Source organism: Salvelinus alpinus, chromosome 5, assembly GCF_045679555.1.
Source record: "Salvelinus alpinus chromosome 5, SLU_Salpinus.1, whole genome shotgun sequence".
NCBI classification, from domain to species: domain Eukaryota; kingdom Metazoa; phylum Chordata; class Actinopteri; order Salmoniformes; family Salmonidae; genus Salvelinus; species Salvelinus alpinus.
In genome coordinates this window covers 63,529,122-63,550,369 of record NC_092090.1, presented here as the reverse complement: position 1 = coordinate 63,550,369, position 21,248 = coordinate 63,529,122, and the positions used below count along the sequence as shown (strand labels likewise).

The 21,248-nt window shown below is 44.2% G+C and overlaps 1 protein-coding gene across 4 annotated transcripts in view; it reads right to left on the bottom strand.

Annotated features, from left to right (window-relative positions):
- Window positions 1-21,248, bottom strand: part of LOC139576481 (zinc finger SWIM domain-containing protein 6) — a 51,709-nt gene that overhangs the window by 24,974 nt on the left and 5,487 nt on the right. The window contains exon 1 of one of the 4 annotated variants that reach the window (XM_071402640.1): window positions 20,692-20,784. The exons of the other annotated variants lie outside the window; for them this stretch is intronic. The gene's annotated coding sequence lies outside the window, so the exon portion shown is untranslated. Of the gene's footprint in view, window positions 1-20,691; window positions 20,785-21,248 lie in introns of those variants that run through there. 4 annotated transcript variants of the gene reach the window in all.

Sequence of the window (21,248 nt, the reverse complement as noted above, 5' to 3'; positions counted from 1 at the left end):
GTTCATTGGACTTTATGGTATAGTTTCTGCTCTGACATGCACTGTCAACACAGCGTTGTACGAGATCTTCAGTTTCTTGGCAATTTCTCGCATGGAATAGCCTTCATTTCTCAGAACAAGAATGGACTGATGAGTTTCAGAAGAAAGTTATTTGTTTCCAGCTACAATAGTCATTTACAACATTAACAATGTCTACACTGTATTTCTGATCAATTTGATGTTATTTTAATGGACAAAAAAAAAAGTGCCTTTCTTTCAAAAAGAAGGACATTTCTAAGTGACCCAAAACTTTTGAATGGTAGTGTGTGTCTAGGGGTCGACCGATTAATCGGAATGCCCGATTAAGCAGAGTCAGGGTATGTGCAGCAGTTTGGGCTGCCTGGCTCGTTGCGAACTGTGTGAAGACCATTTCTTCCTAACAAATACCGTAATTCATTTGCCAGAATTGTACATAATTATGACATAACATTGAAGGTTGTCCAATGTAACAGCAATATTTAGACTTAGGGATGCCACCCGTTAGATGAAATACGGAACGGTTCCATATTTCACTGAAAGAATAAACATTTTGTTTTCGAAATTATAGTTTCCGGATTTGACCATATTAATGACCTAAGGCTCATATTTCTGTGTGTTATTATATTATAATTAAGTCTATGATTTGATATTTTACAGACTAAGTCTGACTGAGCGGTGGTAGGCAGCAGCACGCTCGTAAGCATTCATTCAAACAGCACTTTCCTGCATTTGCCAGCAGCTCTTCGCTGTGCTTCAAGCATTGCGCTGTTTATGACTTCAAGCCTATCAACTCCCGAGATTAGGCTGGCAATACTATAGTGGCTATAAGAACTTCCAATAGTCAAAGGTATATGAAATACAAATGGTGTAGAGAGAAATAGTCCTATAATTCCTAAAACTTCTTACCTGGGAATATTGAAGACTCATGTTAAAAGGAACCACCAGCTTTCATATGTTCTCATGTTCTGAGCAAGGAAGTTAAACGTTAGCTTTTTTACATGGCAAATTTTGCACTTTTACTTTCACCAACAATTTGTTTTTGCATTATTTAAACCAAATTGAACATGTTTTATTATTTAATTGAGGCTAAATAGATTTTTTTAATGTATTATATTAAGTTAAAATAAAGTGTTAATTCAGTATTGTTGTAATTGTCATTATTACAAATATATATACAAATAAAAATCATCCGATTAATCGGTATCTGCTTTTCTTGGTCCTCCAATAATCGGTATCGGCGTTAAAAAATCATAAAATCGGTCGACCTTTAGTGTACACACACCTCAGTGCATTCGGAATGTTTTCATACCCCTTCCCTTTTTCCACATTTTGTTACGTTACAACCTTATTCTAAAATGGATTACATAATTTTTAATCCTCAATCTACACACAATATGCCATAATGACAAAGTTCTTTAGAAATGTTTGCAAATTCATAAAAAAGTATAAGTAATCAGACCCTTTACTACGAGACTTGAAATTGAGCACAGGTTTCCAACCTGTTTCCATTGATCATCCTTGAGATGTTTCTACAACTTGATTGGAATCCACCTGTGGTAAATTCAATTGATTGGACATGATTTGGAAAGGCACACACCTGTCTATACAAGGTCCCACAGTTGACAGTGCATGTCAGAGCAAAAACCAAGCCTTGAGGTTGAAGGAATTGTCCATAGAGCATTGAGACAGGATAGTGTCAAGGCACAGATCTGGGGAAGGGTACCACAAAATGTATGCAACATTGAAGGTCCCCAAGAACACAGTGGCCTCCATCATTCTTAAATGGAAGAAGTGTGGAACCACCAAGACACTTCCTATAGCTGGCTGCCCAGCCAAACTGAGCAATCGGGGGAGAAAGGCCTTGGTCAGGGAGGTGACCAAGAATCCGATGGTCACTCTGACAGAGCTCCAGAGTTCCTCTGTGGAGATGGGAGAACGTTCCAGAAGGACAACCATCTCTGCAGCACTCCACCAATCAGGTCTTCATGGTAGAGTGGCCAGAGAGAAGCCACATGACAGCCCGCTTGGAGTTTGCCAAAAGACACCTAAAGGACTCTCAGGCCATGAGAAACAAGATTCTCTGGTCTGATGAAACCAAGATTGAACTCTCTGGCCTGAATGCCAAGCATCACATCTGGAGGAATCCTAGCATTATTCCTACGATGAATCATGTGGGTGGCAGCATCATGCTGTGGGGATGTTTTCAGCGGCAAGGACTGGGAGACTAGTTAGGAAGGTTGAGGGAAAGATGAACGGAGTAAAGTACAGAGAGATCCTTGATGAAAACCTGCTCCAGAACGCTCAGGACCTCAGACTGGGGTGAAGATTCAACTTCCAACAGGACCACGACCCTAAGCACACAGCCAAGACAACGCAGGAGTGGCTTCGGGACAAGTCTCTTAATGTCCTTGAGTGGCCCCGCCAGAGCCCGGACTTGAACCCTATTGAACATCTCTGGAGAGACCTGAAAATAGCTGTGCAGCTGAAAGGATCTGCAGAGAGAAATGGGAAAAATTCCCCAAATACAGGTGTACCAAGCTTGTAGCATCATACCCAAGAAGACTCTAGGCTGTAATCGTTGCCAAAGGTGCTTCAACAAAGTACTGAGTAAAGGGTCTGAATACTTATGTAATTGTGATATTTCCGTTTTTTTTATTTGTATAAATTTGCTAAAATTCTAAAAACCTGTTTTTGCTTTTTCATTATGGGGTATTGTGTGTCGATTGATGAGGGGAAAAAACTATTTAATCCATTTTAGAATAAGGCTGTAACGTAACAAAAATGTGGAAAAAGTCAAGGGATCTGAATACTTCCCGAATGCATCGCGCACACACACACACAGGTCCCCAATCAATACTTTAAATTGCACGAACGGCACCAGAACATCAAGATGAAATGTATTTAGAATTTTGTTCCAGCAATACGGTGTATTTACCTAGCTCAGTGGAAACCCTAGGAGCATCAAGAGTTAACCAATCCTGTGAATGGGTTAGGCAACTCAGGTGTCTATACTGTATGAATAGTGTGTAAACAGTATTTTTGTTGTCTCTTGATTTCTTTCCAATATACAGCTCGTATTTTATACGTAAAAAATGGTACAAAAATGATTTGAAATGTCCTTGTCTATTACTGTTCTGTACTTGTATGTTTTATGTAGAACCCAGGAAGAGTAGCTGATGCATGTGCAGTAGCTAATAGGGATCCTAATAAACTAAATACCAATGACTCACACACCTAACTGGTATCTATTCTATTCAAATTTGTATTCTATTCCATTAGTAGACAACACAGTATTCAAGGCTGTTATTAACTGCTTGAATCAGGCCTATTACAACATCATCTGTAAAAATGCTAACTCTGACTAATCATATTAATGTAATGTTTCATCTTTTGTTACGTGCCTGTGGTCGGGGATCGTCATTAGCTCAATTTGAGATGGTACACTGGTTAAGCAGAGCGGGAGTTGGGTGGTGAATGGGGGTACAACCAATGACCGTCGCAATGATAATGGGGGTTCGGAGACCCTTCTGCTGATCAAGACGGCATCCATCCTTGAATTAGGTCAATGATATTTTGTCTAAATGCCGTGCTGTTCTGGACAGACAGCCAGAGTGGGAAGAGGGGACAGGTGAGAGGAGTCTCTGGACTACTGTGGTTATGGGTGCAGAACCAAAACAGCTGACTTAAGCGGAGTTCATCATATTCATCACATTGGTTAGACAGCTAATTACTGCTACAGGCCAATAAAATGCAGAAACACACTAGTGTGCACACACACACTCCCACAGGAAAGGCATCTTCTTCACATCAATCTTCAGCCAAAACGATTTCTTCTCCACAAATATATCTGATCACAAACACTCTGCATGCATCACAGATTTGTTTTGATTGGAAACGCTTTTGAAAAGCAGTCCGTTTCAGTTACAACGCTTTTAGGTATAACCATTTGCCCCCCCCCCCTTGCTGTTTGGCTGTTTTCTTCTTTATCATCCTTTCCTGTTTTTTCCCCCCGAGGCAGTCATTTTGAAGAATCCATATATGGTATGTGAGGTTGTTCTGTTCTAGTTAATAAATGGCAACGCAGAGAAGACTTTGAAGTCCCCAACAGGTTTTATTCACTTTCATCAACAGCGCTGTCAGCGCCTGGTTTAAACAGCTCAAAGAAAAAAGTGGGGCTCCAAAGGAAACTTTGAAAGTTCTCCAAAAACGACAACAACAGCAAAGATTGTATTGACAACCAAGCAGTGGTTGGCCTAATTATCAATGTTGCTGTATTGGAACCATCCGCTGTCACGTCACTGCTGATTCTCAATGGGTTGTCTCGGCCTATTTTACACAAAGGGTAGTAGTATTTGTGTGTGTGTGTGTCACAGTGCATGTGATTGCATGTGTGTGAGTGCACCACAGCAGGCTACAGCTATGGGTCTCGCTCAACTTTCCCGTGTCAGTACTGTCTGATGTGTCCCCCTGCCCTAGACTAGACTTACAGTCGTCTGTCAAACACACAGAGAAACACTGACAGGTGTCTGACGTGGTTCACGTCTCCCACTGTTATGTGACGCACCAGAGGCCTGGCTCGGCCTCATCACAGCATCCTCCAGCTCCTCCAGTCTGACAGACAGGGATGGGGGACAAAAGGCACTCCCCCCTGGGCAACCATCAAACTGGTCTGGCTTGCCTCGGGACGCGAGAAGGCCCACTTCTTCCTGCCCATTGTCTTTCCCTACCTCCCCCAACGCCAATCATATGTCACGTTTTATTTTTCAGAGAGCATGTGTGTGTGTGTGTGTCTGATTCGGAACCCCCCCCCCCATCAATCATATGTCACATGTTTTATTCTCTCTCTGTGTTAGTGTGTGCCCAGGCTGTGTGTAGGGTCGGGTGGGGGTTTGGGGGACTGCTGTCTATATTGGTTATGGTGAAGAGACAGGCAGAGCTGAGCCCATAAAGCATGATTTACCATACAGCTGAGTGACAATTACAGAAAGCAACAAATCTGGTTTCAACCCTGCTTCTCTGGAAGCAAGTCTTGTCCCAGCCAGAACGGCTCATAAGGCAGGAGCCTATCTCCTGTTGATGTAGGCTAGCGTGATGTACAAGTACACATCCTAAGTGGTATACTACGAAGCAAGCTAGATCTACACAGGCTTTTATAAAGCTAGCCAGCTTCAGTTAGCTTCACATTCCAGGCCAGGCTTAATCTGTACTATGACCGTGGATATTGCACGTCCGCCTGTCGCTAACTCTAGCAGGCTTGTAACTGAGCATGCATGTCTCACATGGCTAGTAGAACGCTGAACTCTTCATAGACAATGCCCGAAACATCAATCCATGGCGAGTCAGCGCCACATTTTAATTTATGTCAAAATCAAAAAAAAGTTATCTTGTAAATTCAGCAAGCTATAATGTGAAATAGGCTTTTAGAATTTCCACCGTTATTTTATTACTCATTATAAATGCCGTCTTTGGTTTACTTATCCATGCACGAGCACCTTTTCGCACTCGATCGATCCTTCTATATGTGGAACCTCTTGTTGCATTGTGACTAAAGATAAATAACCCATAGAAGGGTTTTTGAACTTCTAAACCTGGCAATTTGACTGTTAAAATCATGGGTACGCAAGCAATGGCTGCCAGTCTTGACTTGAATGGGAACTGCCATCTATGGATTATATGTCTATGGTTGTCTGCAGCTGTCAGTTTGCCTCTCGCAAATTTCAACATCAGAAAAATGTGTCATGTGATAGGTATTAACATTATTTTTTTCACACACCAAAAAACATTTGATGAATAAAATATTTCAAATCAGTTCCTCTTCCTCAAATGAAGGGGATGACGACAACATTTGCGAGAGGAAGGGTATCTGATTTCATTGGTCCTTAACTCGTGGCTCAGACACTTCATTCATAATAAATCTAGTTAGCCCCGAGTTAGCCTGCCCCGGTGCAGGTTAGTTGTGAAGGACGAAATCAAATCAAATTTTAATTGTCACCTGCTTCAACAACAGGTGTAGACTAAAATAGTAACACAAGGAATAAATACACGATGAGCAATGATAGCGTGGCTATATATATAGACATGGGGTACTGTTACTGAGTCGATGTGCAGGGGTAAGAGGAAATTGAGGTAGATAATGTACATACAGTATAGTTAGGGGTAAAGTGACTATGCAACAGGATAGATAAGACAGTAGCAGCAGCGTATGTGATGAGTGTGTAAGTGTGTGTCTGTGGCGAATGTGCCTGTGTCTACATGTTATGTGGGTGTACGTGTTATGTGTGAGTGAGTGTGTGTGTTGGAGTGTAAGTATGTGTGAGTGTATGGGTAGAGTCCAGTGTGTATGCATAGAGTCAAATAGAGTTAGTGCATAAAGGGCCTTCCTCTGACACCGCCTGGTATAGACATCCTGGACATAGAATTGTACCTGGCTAAAAGGTGAGCCACTTTCGTGGTACCGGTTATCCCGAGTCCAACTCAGAGTTGACCGAATGTACCTAGCTAATTCCTATAATTAATATGTTGTATTCATGTCTCCATCTCAACCAAAAAAATTGAAGTTAAAGAATAGGGCTAAATCAAAAACTTTATTTAAAGTGCATTTAAAGTTTGATTTATTTTAGTCCTATTCTTTAACTTAAAAAATTTGGTTGAGATGGAGACGTGAATCCAACATCCAACATAAATAAGACAACTGAGACGGTAGCCTATGAATAAAAAGTAAGCCATTTCACCCTACATATCCAGGGAATGCAGAATTTATATTTTGATGTGCAACCTGTCAAAATAGGATCCAGAATGATCAGATTTCTATTTGGCTCTTTAGAGAATTTGCCGACATCTTTGTGCATATTGGCCTATAGGCTATACTATTCACCATCTGAGGAAGTGGGAACTTAAAACACTAAGCGAGATTGCTAACTCTAAATGTGATATTGTTGCTCTACAGCAATGTAGGTTGATTGACTAATCGAACAGTAAATGTAGAATAATGTCCTACGAAAAAGTTTCCAGCACTAGGCCTAGGCTACTTGATGTACACCTATTCGCACTACGCTCCGCGGGCGCATCAAAACTATACTACAGCCAACTCCGGTTGTAAAGTGGGCCATGAACTCAATATTAAAAGAGGTTTGAAATAAAGTATATACTTACAGAAAGCTGCGACTCTCCTCTCTGTATCTAGAACAACAGTAGTTGCTTTGAAAACCTTATTTTTTCCCCACAATTGCATTTGAGCAACGGTCACGCTTGTGCTTCTCAGAATGCATCTCTCCCTCCTACGTGTGCACAGTGGGGATAGGGAGTGAGAGTGGCTCACTCAAACAGCAGCCGACAGCGAAACAGACAGGGAGATACTTTTATAGCAGGAATCCACAATGCATTAGCTATTACTGTTGACCGAATAATGGTTTTAGAACAATGTGTAGCAAAATCACCAAAAATGACCTACATATGCAAAATGCTTTGGTAAGAGGAAGGCAATGTGAGATCGGTAATTTTAGGTTTATTGTCCTAGCTCTACTAAATAGTCTCATACATGATATGACTTAAGTATGGTTACATTTCATTTGCTCTGTTATATCAAAGCTAAGCTAAGCAGGGCTTGGTTAAAACCCTGGATGGGAGACCAAATGGGTAGCTGTAGATCGAACTCTCCAGTAGGAGGCGCTGCCCAGCCTATAGTTTTTTTTTCTGATAGTGGAAATAACATTGAAGATCTGACTTTGTTTCAAATGACAAATTCAACATATTTTATATAAAAGGTTTGTCTGCGTTGAACATCGTTTACCATGATGACAATCCTGTAGACACAGTTTCACCTTCAAAACAACAGTTTACGTTGATGACTCTTTTCAAATCCAATGTATTTCCCACGTAGATTCCATGTCATAATACACTGAAACAACGTTGATTCAACAGGTTTGTGCCCAATGGGGAGTGGGTTTGGATGAAACTAACTATCCATCAACAACGCCAAATCAAACCATCCCATATGAGCTCAGTCAGACGTTTAGACTAAACCAGCCCAGAGAGGGTTTGTGTTGTTTCAGAACTATACAGTACACAAATATGGAGCTAGGACCAGAACTAACTGGAGATGAGCCAAAACAAAAAAGCCTCTGTAGGGGCCTCCATAGGGTAGGGCTAGGGCTGGAACAGGAACATGGGCTGGGAGCCAGACAAAGGGAGGCTGTAGCTGAGGCAGGGCCAGGGCTAGAGATAGCAGCCAGCCAGAGAGAAAGAGCCAGGGCTGGGGCTATGGCAGAGGCAGAGCAACGGCTGTGGTGAGGTGGTGTGTCTGTTCATACGAGTGTATATGCGCATGTGTACGTGCAGGGTGCATGTGTCTGTGGAAGCTAGTGTGTGGTTGAAGGCCAGGGCTAAAAGTGGGGGCCAGAGAGAGCCAGCGCGAGATCCAGAGCTCAGCTGGGGTAGGACCAGAGCTGGGGCTGGAGCCAGGGCTAGGGGCCAGGGGAGGAGGCTGAGGCTGAACCAGGGCCACAAGCTCCAGATTTAGTCAGCTGTTCTCCTGGCCGCTGCATTAGGGAGAGGCAGGATGGAGAGAGAAAGGAGAGGGAACAGAGAAGATGGAGAGAAGGGATAGGGTAGAGAGAAGAGAGAAGTAATGGAGGTTTGGAAGCAGGACAGTGGAAAACCCATTAGAAGCCTATGAGAGAGAGAGAAAAAAACCCAGCACTCAGCACAGACAGACAGAGGATGGGAACCTCTTAAGGCTCGGGGGGAGTGTTCGGAAGTTCGGATGAATGACGTGCCCAAAGTAAACTGCCTGTTACTCAGGCCCAGAAGCTAGGATATGCACATAATTGGTAGCATTGAATAGAAAACACTCTGACGTTTCTAAAACTGTTAAAATAATGTATGTGAGTAAAACAGAACTGATATGGCAGGCAAAGACCCGAGGAAAATCCATCCTGAATTATTTTTTTTGAGGTCACAGGCCATTTCAATGATAGCCTATGGGAAAAACAAATAGATAGGACCCAGATTGCAGATCCTATGGATTCCACTAGATGTAAACAGTCTTTAGAAAGGGTTTCAGGCTTGTTTAAAAAAAAAATGAACAAGTAGTTGTAGTTTTTCCAAGGTGTCCCTCATTAGAAAGGTAGTCTTGTTGCGCACTCTTCGTTATTTTCTTGCCTATTGAACATACTATTCTCCGTCTTACATTTTATCGTTTATTTAGATATTACAGTACCTGAGGATTAATTAGAAACATCGTTTGACTTGTTTGGACAAACTTTACCGGTAACTTTTTGAATTTGTTTGTATGCATGTTGAACGGGTGGATTAATGAAATCAATGGCGCCAACTAAACAGACTTTTTTGGATATAAAGAGGGACTTTATCAACAAAATGACCATTCATTGTGTAGCTGGGACCCTTGGGATTGCAAACAGAGGAAGATCTTCAAAGGTAAGTGATTTATTTTATCGCTATTTGGGAGTTTGTGACGCCTGTGCTGGTTTGACAAAGTATTTTGATGTGGGACGCTGTCCTCAGATAATCGCATGGTATGCTTTCGCCGTAAAGCCTTTTTGAAATCTGACAACGCGGTTGGATTAACAAGAAGTTAAGCTTTTAAAACGATGTAAGACACTTGTATTTTCATGAATGTTTAATATTAAAATGTTTGTATTTTGAATTTCGCGCTCTGCAATTTCACCGGATGTTGTCGTAGTGGAACGCTAGCAGGATACCGATCCCAAATAGGTTTTAAGACTCACTGGGTTTGCAACAGCTCTTCCCTTCCTCTTTCACCACTCCTACATCTCTCTATCCATCCATCTATCCAACCCTCCCTCCCTTCTGTATTCACTCCCTCCCTACCAGTTGTGGCTCTGCAACAGTCAAGCTATTAATCACCCATGGCCTGTAGTCATGACCCCAAACACACACCCTAATACTCACACAGAGCTGAAAACCCATCCCTGCTGAAGACCCATGTGACGGGACGGAATGAGTGTTTTGAGAGGAACAGAGGGGGGGGACTTTGGTCTGTAATGTATTTTTCGTTATGTGTCAGACACCAGTAAGACTAGCTGTCGCCTCTCCTCTGCGGGTTAATGGCAGAGGGATACAATGTGGAATATAGATCAGTGGAAGATGGATGGAGGACCAGGAGCTCCGGTCGGTCCCGCAGGTCCCAGACCAGAGATTAACTAAATATTAGCTGACACAAACACAGGGGAGAGACACAGCTGCTGCTGCTGCCTGCCTGCCTCCAGGACAATGGAGACTGCTTTTATCCTCTATAGTCACTGAAGAGTCTCTCTCTCTATCCATCCAACCCTCCCTTCTCTTCTCCATCCATGCTCTATTCTCTCACTCCTTCCCTACCAGTTGTGGCTCTGCAACAGTCAAGCTATTCATCACCCATGGCCTGTAGTCATGACCCAAAACACACGCCCCAATACTCACAGCACTGAAAACCCATCCCTGCTGAAGACCCATGTGACGGGACAGAATGAGAGTTTGAGAGGAACAGTGAGTGGGACTGAGGGGGGGGGGGGGGGGGGGGGGGGAACAAGAAGCGAGACAGAGAGAGAGAGAGAGAGAGAGAGAAAGAATCCCCATACTTTAACGATGACAGCTTCCCTATCATAGACAGGGAGATCAACCACTTGCAGGCTCAGGGACATGCACTAGTCTGTGGCGACCTAAACGCCAGAACTGGACACTCTCAGCACAAAGGGGGACAAACACCTACCTAGAGGTGACAGCATTCCCTCCCCAATATGCCCCCTACAACAAAACAAAATGTACAGCTCATCTCTTGGCAGTAGCGCTGCAGATTACTTTATCACTGACCTCAACCCAGAGGTACTCAGAGCGTTCACAGTCAGCCCACTGACACCCCTATCAGATAACAGCAAAATTACAGTCTACTTGTCAACTTGGATGGAAAATGACTGAGGATGATAGTTTTTTTTTTTTTTTTTTTTTTAATTTTATCCCCTTTTCTCCCCAATTTTTGTGGTATCCAATCGCTAGTAATTACTATCTTGTCTCATCGCTACAACTCCCGTACGGGCTCGGGAGAGACGAAGGTCGAAAGTCATGCGTCCTCCGAAGCACAACCCAACCTAGCCGCACTGCTTCTTAACACAGCGCGCCTCCAACCCGGAAGCCAGCCGCACCAATGTGTCGGAGGAAACACCGTGCACCCGCCCCCTCGGTTAGCGCGCACTGCGCCCGGCCCGCCACAGGAGTCGCTGGAGCGCGATGAGACAAGGATATCCCTACCGGCCAAACCCTCCCTAACCCGGACGACGCTAAGCCAATTGTGCGTCGCCCCACGGACCTCCCGGTCGCGGCCGGCTGCGACAGAGCCTGGGCGCGAACCCAGACTCTGGTGGCGCAGCATAGCACTGCGATGCAGTGCTCTAGACCACTGCGCCACCCGGGAGGCTGAGGATGATAGTTGACGATATCGCCATCTCTTCAATCTAAGCCGACATGAAAGTGTGTTCCCTCAGACCTGGAAGGTAGCAAACATCATTCCGCTACCCAAGAATAGCAAAGCACCCTTTACTGGCTCAAATAGCCCAGGATGTTACCAACCCTTAGTAAACGTTTGGAGAGAAAAAATGGTTTGACTAGATACAATGCTATTTCACAGTAAACAAATTAAAACAGATTTTCAGCACGCTTATAGGAAAGGGCATTCAACATGTACGGCACTTACACAAATGACTGACGATTAGCTGAGAGAAATTGAGTTTTTTTTTTAAGAATGTGGGAGCTGCTTTGTTAGACTTCCGTGCAGCTTTTGACATTATCGAACATAATCTGCTGCTGGACAAACTTGTGTAATGGCTTTACATCCCCTGCTACATTGTGGATCGAGAGTTACCTGTAACAGAACAGGGTGTTCTTTAATTGAAGCCTCTACAACATAATCCTGGTAGAGTCAGGCATTCCCCAGGGCAACTATCCAGGCCCATTGCTTAAAAAAAAAAACTTTACTAATGACCTGGCTCCGAGTAAAGCCTGTGTATGTATGCTAATGGCTCAACACGCCTGGAAAGTAGTCCAGGTGCTACCACAGCAAGTGAAATCACTGCAACACTTAACGAGCTGATGTCAGCTTAAGAATGGGTGGGAAGAAATAAGTTAGAAATATTTAGGACTAAAACTTAAAGCATTGTATTTGGGACAAATCATTCACTAAACCTCTAAATCTTGTAATGAAACATTTGGAAATTGAGCAAGTTGAGGAGACTAAACTGCTTGGAATAACTCTGGATTACAAACTCTAATGGTCAAAATATATTGATGCAACAGTAGCTAAGATGTGGAGAGGTGCGCTTTATTATCGACAGACCTCTGCCTTCTTAAAAACGCTATCAACATGGCACTTCCTACAGGCCCTAGAGGACGCACCTGGACTACTTTCCAGTCATGTGGTCACCGGTGCCACAAAGAAGGACTTACGAAAATTACAATTGGCCCAGAAAAAGGCAGCATTGTTGGCCCTTAAATGTACACGGAGAGCTAACATTCATAATATGCATGTCAATCTCTCCTGGCTCAAAGTAGAGCAGAGATCGACTTCATCACTACTTGTATTTGTGCAAAGTATTGACATTTTCAATGCACAGAGCTGTCTGGTGGGAACTGGAACACGCTGTCGTACACATAGAGCCAAAGCGTCCCAAACATGCTCAATGGGTGACATCTGGTGAGTATGCAGGCCATGGAAGAACTGGGACATTGTCAGCTTCCAGGAATAGTGTACATATCTTTGAAAAATGGGGCTGTGTATTATCATGCTGAAAATGAATGGCACGACAATGGGCCTCAGGATCTCGTCAAGGTATCTCTGTGCATTCAAATTGCGGTCATTAAAATGCAATTGTGTTCCGTTGTCTGTAGCTTATGCCTGCCAATACCATAACCGCGCTGCCACCATGGGGCACTCTGTTCACAACGTTGACATCAGTAAACCACCCGCCCACACAACGCCATACACGCTGTCTGCCATCTGCCCAGTACAGTTAAAACCAGGATTCATCTGTGAAAAGCACACTTCTCCAGCATGCCAGCTAACGGCGAGCATTTGCCCACTGAAGACGGTTACGAAGCTGAATTGCGGTCAGGTCAAGACCCTGGTGGACACGCAGATGAGCTGCCCGGAGACGGTTTCTGACAGTTAGTGCAGAAATTCTTCGGTTGTGCAAACCCACAGTCATGGACTGGCGTGATTACACGTTGTCTGCGGTTGTGAGGCCGGTTGGACGTACTGCCAAATTCTCTAAAACAACGTTGGAGGCAGCTTATGGCAGAGAAATTAACATTCAATTCTCTGGTAACAACTCTGGTGGACATTCCTGCAATCAGCATGCCAATTGCACACCCCCTTAAAACTTGAGACATCTGTGGCATTGTGTTGAGTGACCAAACTGCACATTTTAGAGTGGCCTTTTATTGTCCCCTGCACAAGGTGCACCTGTGTAATGGTCATGCTGTTTAATCAGCTTCTTGATATGCCACATCTGTAAGGGGAATGGATTACCTTGGCAAAGTAGAAATGCTCACTAACAGGGATGTAACGAAATTTGTGAACAACATTTTAGAGAAATAAGCTTTTTGTGCGTATGGAACATTTCAGGGATCTTTTATTTCAGTTCATGAAACATGTTGAATTTATATTTGCACATTGCTACAATACTGAACATAGCCATAATATAACATTTGAAATGTCTCTATTCTATTGAAACTTTGAGTATGTTTACTGTTAATTTCTGGTTGCCTCAGGAAAAGTGAAATAAACAATGTAAACATGTCTCCCATGCCAATAAAGCCCTGTGAATTGAGAGAGAAAGAAACACACACCCCACAGGTCCAAATAATACACAGAGACATGTGAACTGCATAGTACACACACACACACACACACACACACACACACACACACACACACACACACACACACACACACACACACACACACACACACACACACACACACACACACACACACACACACACACACACACACACACACACACACACACGGGGGGGCACCCTGGGAAAACCAGGCTGCTAATCACATTCTCTCCTTCCCTTCCCGGCGGATGGCGGGAGGAAAAAAAGGAATACATCTTTATTAGGAGACTTGTCCCTGCTCTATCGATCCGACCTCCCCCCTCTCTCTCCCCCACTCTCTCTTTGCTTTATTTTGTTTTTATAGGTGTGTCTGCCATCCAGTCCAATAGACTGACTATGTCAGAGAGTGGGCCATTACCAATCTCTCCCTGGAATAGCCATGTCTCCAAGGGCCCTGCTGAGGCTGCAAGGAGGGCCTGAGCATAGAAATATAATGACTTTCTGACCATTCTATTTCTATGAGCCTCGGTGGGTTGGGCTGGGAGGGCCTGAGTGGGTTGGGCTGCCCGGGGGAACAGGCAGGACAGAATGGGCCACATCAGACAGACACAGGCACAAATCTAGAACACTGCATCAATTCTGCTAAGCCATCATTCCAAATGGTAGCGTACACCAAATATGGCCACTGGTGTCCGCACTCCCCACCGCTGAATGTTGCTTCGGATAGGAATGGTGTGGTTCAGAGAGCATAGAGCCTCAGGTCATGTCTGGCTCATGGTACTAGAGCAGGGAGTAGAGCTTCCTGTGGGAGCCTTACGGACACGGGAAGTAGTATAGAAAGACTGTGGGCCTATCTAGATGGACGAGTGTAAATAAGATATGAGCTTCTATTACCATTCTTAAAAAGATGTATAAATACAGTAAAGCACACACACACTAAAGGGTAAAAAAAACATGTTTTGAGCAAAATAGTTGTTTTCTTTGACAACTACAAACTTCAAGGAGTAGGGCACTCAAGGAGCTGGTCTGAAGGCCACTTTGTTATGTCATTGGTCTCCTACTTGATTGAGAAACAACAGAGGCGCACTAGAGAACAAAAGAGGAAAGGCCACCACCTCACTTGTGTCATGTCATGACCACCTATTCAAATCAAATCAAATTGTATTTGTCACATACACCTGGTTAGCAGATGTTAATGCGAGTGTAGCGAAATGCTTGTGCTTCTAGTTCCGACAATGCAGTAATATCCAACGAGTAATTTAACCTAACAATTTCACAACAATTACCTTATACACACAAGTGTAAAGGAATGAATAAGAATATGTACATAAAAAAAAATATATGAATGAGTGATGGTATAGAATGACATAGGCGAGATGCAGTGGATGGTATAGAGTACAGTATATACATATGAGATGAGTAATATAGGGTATGTAAACATTATATAAAGTGGCATTGTTTAAAGTGGCTAGTGATACATTTATTACATACATTTCCAGTGGCTGTAGTGGAGTCAGTATGTTGGCAGCAGCCACTCAATGTTAGTGATGGCTGTTTAACAGTCTTATGGCCTTGAGATAGAAGCTGTTTTTCAGTCTCTCGGTCCCTGCTTTGATGCACCTGTACTGACCTCGCCTTCTGGATGATAGCGGGGTGATCAGGCAGTGGCTCGGGCTCGGGATATTTTTGGCCTTCCTGTGACATCGGATGGTGTAGGTGTCCTGGAGGGCAGGTAGTTTGCCCCCGGTGATGCGTTGTGCAGACCTCACTACCCTCTGGAGAGCTTTATGGTTATGGGCGGAGCAGTTGCCGTACCAGGCGGTGATACAGCCCGACAGGATGCTCTCGATTGTGCGTCTGTAAAAGTTTGTGAGGGTTTTTGGTGACAAGCTGAATTTCTTCAGCCTCCTGAGGTTGAAGAGGTGCCGCTGCGCCTTCTTCACCACGCTGTCGGTGTGGTTGGACCATTTCAGTTTGTCTGTGATGTGTACGCCGAGGAACTTAAAACTTTCTACCCTCTCCGCTACTGTCCCGTCGATGTGGATAGGGGGGTGCTCACTCTGCTGTTTCCTGAAGTCCACGATCATCTCCTTGTTTTGTTGACGTTGAGTGTGAGGTTAATTTCCTGACACCACACTCCGAGGGCCCTCACCTCCTCCCTGTAGGCCGTCTCGTCGTTGTTGGTAATCAGGCCTACCACTCTAGTGTCGTCTGCAAACTTGATGATTGAGTTGGAGGCGTGCATGGCCACGCAGTCGTGGGTTAACAGGGAGTACAGGAGAGGGCTGAGACGCACCCTTGTGGGGCCCCAGTGTTGAGGATCAGCGGGGTGGAGATGTTGTTACCTACACTCACCACCTGGGGGCGGCCCGTCAGGAAGTCCAGGACCCAGTTGCACAGGGCGGGGTCGAGACCCTGATGACGAGTTTGGAGGGTACTATGGTGTTAAATGCTGAGCTGTAGTCGATGAACAGCATTCTCACATAGGTATTCCTCTTGTCCAGATGGGTTAGGGCAGTGTGCAGTGTCATTGCGTCGTCTGTGGACCTATTGGGGCGGTAAGCAAATTGAAGTGGGTCTAGGTTGTCAGGTAGGGTGGAGCACTTCATGACGACGGAAGTGAGTGCTACGGGGCGGTAGTCATTTAGCTCAGTTACCCTAGCTTTCTTGGGAACAGGAACAATGGTGGCCCTCTTGAAGCACGTGGGGACAGGAGACTGGGATAAGGATTGATTGAATATGTCCGTAAACACACCAGCCAGCTGGTCTGCGCATGCTCTGAGGACGCGACTGGGGATGCCATCTGGGCCTGCAGCCTTGAGAGGGTTGACACGTTTAAATGTTTTGCTCACGTCGGCTGCAGTGAAGGAGAGCCCTCAGGTTGTGGTAGCGGGTCGTGTCAGTGGCACTGTGTTGTCCTCAAAGCGAGCAAAGAAGTTGTTTAGTCTGTCTGGGAGCAAGACATCCTGGTACGCGACGGGGCTGGTTTTCCTTTTGTAGTCCGTGATTGACTGTAGACCCTGCCACATACGTCTCGTGTCTGAGCCGTTGAATTGCGACTCTACTTTGTCTCTATACTGACGCTTAGCTTGTTTGATTGCCTTACGGAGGGAATAGCCACACTGTTTGTATTCGGTCATGTTTCCGGTCACCTTGCCCTGATTAAAAGCAGTGGTTTGCGCTTTCAGTTTTGAGCGAATACTGCCATCAATCCACGGTTTCTGGTTTGGAAATGTTTTAATAGACGCTGTGGGTACGACGTCGCCGATGCACTAGCTAATAAACCCGCTCACCGAATCAGCGTATTCATCAATGTTGTTGTTCGCCACAATGCGGAACATATCCCAGTCCACGTGATCGAAGCAATCTTGAAGCGTGGAATCCGATTGGTCGGACCAGCGTTGAACAGACCTGAGCGCGGGAACTTCCCGTTTTAGTTTCTGTCTATAGGCTGGAAGCAACTAAATGGAGTCGTGGTCAGCTTTTCCGAAAGGAGGGCGGGGGAGGGCCTTATATGCGTCGCGGAAGTTAGAATAACAATGGTCTAGGGTTTTGCCAGCCCTAGTTGCACAATCGATATGCCGATATAATTTAGGGAGCCTTGTTTTCAGATTAGCCTTGTTAAAATCCCCAGCTACAATAAATGCAGCCTCAGGATATGTGGTTTCCAGTTTACATAGAGTCAAATGAAGTTCGTTCAGGGCCATCGATGTGTCTGCTTGGGGGGATATATGCGGCTGTGATTATAATCGAAGAGAATTCCCTTGGTAGATAATGCGGTCGACATTTGATTGTGAGGAATTCTAAATCAGGTGAACAGAATGACTTGAGTTCCTGTATGTTGTTATGATCACACCACGTCTCGTTAATCATAAGGCATACACCCCCGCCCTTCTTCTTACCAGAAAGATGCTTGTTTCTGTTGGCACGATGCGTGAAGAAACCAGCTGGCTGTACAGACTACGATAGCGTGTCTCGAGTGAACCATGTTTCCGTGAAACAAAGAACGTTACAGTCTCGGATGTCTCTCTGGAAGGCTACCCTTGCACGGATTTCGTCTACCTTGTTGTCAAGAGACTGGACATTGGCGAGCAGTATTCTCGGGAGCGGTGCGCGATGTGCCCGTCTACGGAGCCTGACCAGAAGACCGCTCCGTCTGCCCCTTCTACGGCGTCGTTGTTTTGGGTCGTCGGCTGGGATCCGATCCATTGTCCTGGGTGGTGGGCAAAACAGAGGATCAGCTTCGGGAAAGTCGTATCCCTGGTCGTAATGTTGGTGAGTTGACTTTGCTCTTATATCCAATAGTTCCCCCCGACTGTATGTAATAAAACCTAAGATTATCTGGGGTAACAATGTAAGAAATAACACATAAAAAAACTAAATACTGCATAGTTTCCTAGGAACGCGAAGCGAGGCGGCCATCTCTGTCAGCGCCGGAAGTTATTGTGAGGTACCTTTTGTTAAGTAAATCAGGTGTTCAAGTAGTTGAAAATGAGACAAATTTAAAAGGCCCAGTGCAGTAAAAAAAAAATGAATTCCTGTGTTTTATATTTATTTCCACATTGGAATAATACTGTGAAATTATGATAAACTAAAAATGCATTAAGAGTCGTTTTAAAAATAATGCTTGAAATTTTAGCCTGTTCTGGTGGAATGGAGTTTTGGCATGCCTGGTGACATCAACAGGCGGTAAAGGCGGTTCTTTGCTAAGAAGCTATTTCCGTTTATTTTTCACAAATTTAATTGAAAACAATCACAGTAAGGTACTTAATGGTTACCCAGAAATAATTTGATATTGAGATAGAAATGGCTGCATTGGACCTTAAAAAAATGTAGGATATGATAGTAGGGGAGAGCGTGAGAACAGACAAAGAGAGAGAGATAGATGGGGAGAGTGAAAGAGAATCTAAGATGGAAAGAAACTTGAGGGCCAAACTAAATTCCATTGCTCCTTTAAAACAGCTCTCATCCCCCCTCATGCCTGAAGAGCCATTCACTTCCACATAGCAGTGCATGCATACCTGACATACCACCCAACTCAACTACAGCAGTAGCCTCTGAATAGCCACAGGCTCCTCACACAGACACAAAGACTGTCTCAAATGGCACTCTATTCCCATATAGTACACTACTTTTGACCAGAGTCCTATTGGAATAGGGTGCCATTTGGGGACATGCACAAAGGCTCCAGGTACAAGTTGAGCTTAACCTCTAAAAGCAGTTGTTACTAAGATACCATACGGAATTGTTTTAAGGATGGTCATACCATGGATCATTTAGCCATTTGATTTGGAATTTTAGGACCTCGTTAGATATTTAAAAAAATATATATAAAATAATTTGATAAAATATTGAATTTGGCCTTTACTTCTTTAGCTCATAGAAAAGCATTGAATCACATTCATAAATTGGTAAAAAATAAATAAAAGTTAAATCACAAGAAATAAGGTTTTGAAGTGTCTTTCTTTTCCTTTTTGGACACACATTTAACCCCTTATTTTTGTTAGCATAAAACTACCTCCATACTTCCTTTCTTTTGTATTGTTTACCTTCAGATGAGTCCCGTGACACTTGTGGGGGTCATAGAGCAAAACGGAGTGGTCATAATAGTTATGTAGACCAAACTGTTCGGAAGAAAAATACGTTTTTGTGAGAAGACCGATTTTTCGGGATGATCTGACAAACACCGCTGTAGCCCGGGCCACCTTCCACCGCAGATGCGGAGGGACCGACATAGGCAGGTGCGGTGGATTGAAGCTCAGCCCATACAACAACAACAAAAAACTATCTAGCGTAAACTGATGGATTTTGATGCAGATTCTTTTATTATGTTACTTAGACTTGACGCACGGGCGCATCAATAGACTTAATTAGCCACGCATACGGGATCAAATTCAGATATTCATCGTCGTAATACCAAGTTTAAGCATACAGCAGTTATATCACATATTGTACTGCGATATACAGTAGACCTGCCTACATACTCAGTGGTGTCATATAAACGTGTGCTTTTTTTTTTTTACTCGGTGTCATATTGTGCTTTGTGTTACTCTGGGGGCGTTTATGTGTCCTCAGCCAGATACCTGTAGAGGATTTTCCTACACTATTTAAAAACACGTCTTCTGACGCGTGTAATGTGTATCTGAAAAATGATGATCGTGCACCTTCTCTCTCCAATCAGCGTGAGTGACAGACAGCGTTGACATCTCTCCAACGCGAACAGTTAGAAACAGCGTCCTCCATATCCACATACCAGCTCTTTCTGCTGGTGAAGTTGTGCTTATTGGAAAACAATCATGCGACTCTCTGACTATTCTGAACCTCGTTGTCACCGAGGAGGGCGGAGCCGTGGAGTGAACACCTTCACCCGAAGTGTGAGTGCGTGCATTGCCTCACAGCCAGGTAAACCCTCATCCTCGTCTGGTATTGCTTATTGTGTAGGCACCAGAGAGAAGAAAAAAAACAAGAAATGAAAAATAACTTGCCTGGCGCCCCAAGGCTATGAGACAAGTGTGTGTATGAGAGAATGGAAACAAGATAGGGTGAGAATGCTGGTTGACGGGAATGCCATCCACCCTCTTATCATTACAGCGCCAAAACTATATCCAAGTTGACACACACACAAATGACTAGAGTAGGCTATACTGTATCTACAATTTATCTTTAGAAACTCATTTCAGATTAGAATTTCCCTATCCAAACACAACAGTAACCGTTGAGCCGTAAACAACACAAACCAGTCTTGGTTCAGTTAAGAACAGGAAGCAACAGTCAAACCGCCCAGCCCCCCCCCCCCCCCCCCAGTGGTGACTGATCGCTCACCATGTTTGTTTTGGGCAGATAGAGATGTTTGTTCTCAATCAGTAACGACAGCAGGTAGGCAAACCATCCACCTCTCTGCTCCAGGTTTAAATGACTGAGGACCTGGACAGGGGAGGACACGTACACACAAACCGGGATCCAGGTGCTATGGGGGCGGGGAGCCTGTTCATCAGGTGCTGTGGCGGAGCTGAAAGCACAGAGAACTCTTTCAGACACACGCACCTTTCAGTTTTTGCCTTTGGGCTGATTCAAAGCGCTTTAGCGATTGAAGGTGTGAAGGAACAAACAGCTGTTGACCACACACACCACAGAGAAGCACTGTTCCATGGTCATAATGATAACGTGTAGAACATGGTTAGTACACACACACACACACACATGGTATACAGGCGCACACAGAGGATCACCTTCCTCCCACAGTCAGCAGTGGCTTGGAGAGATTAAGGCTTATTTCTGCAGCAGCCCATTGGTGCAAAGCAGAATTAATTATGAAGAAAAAGAGAATAGAGGAGAGGGGGATAACACTGTTTTTCCACCAAACACTCCTTACCCTTGGA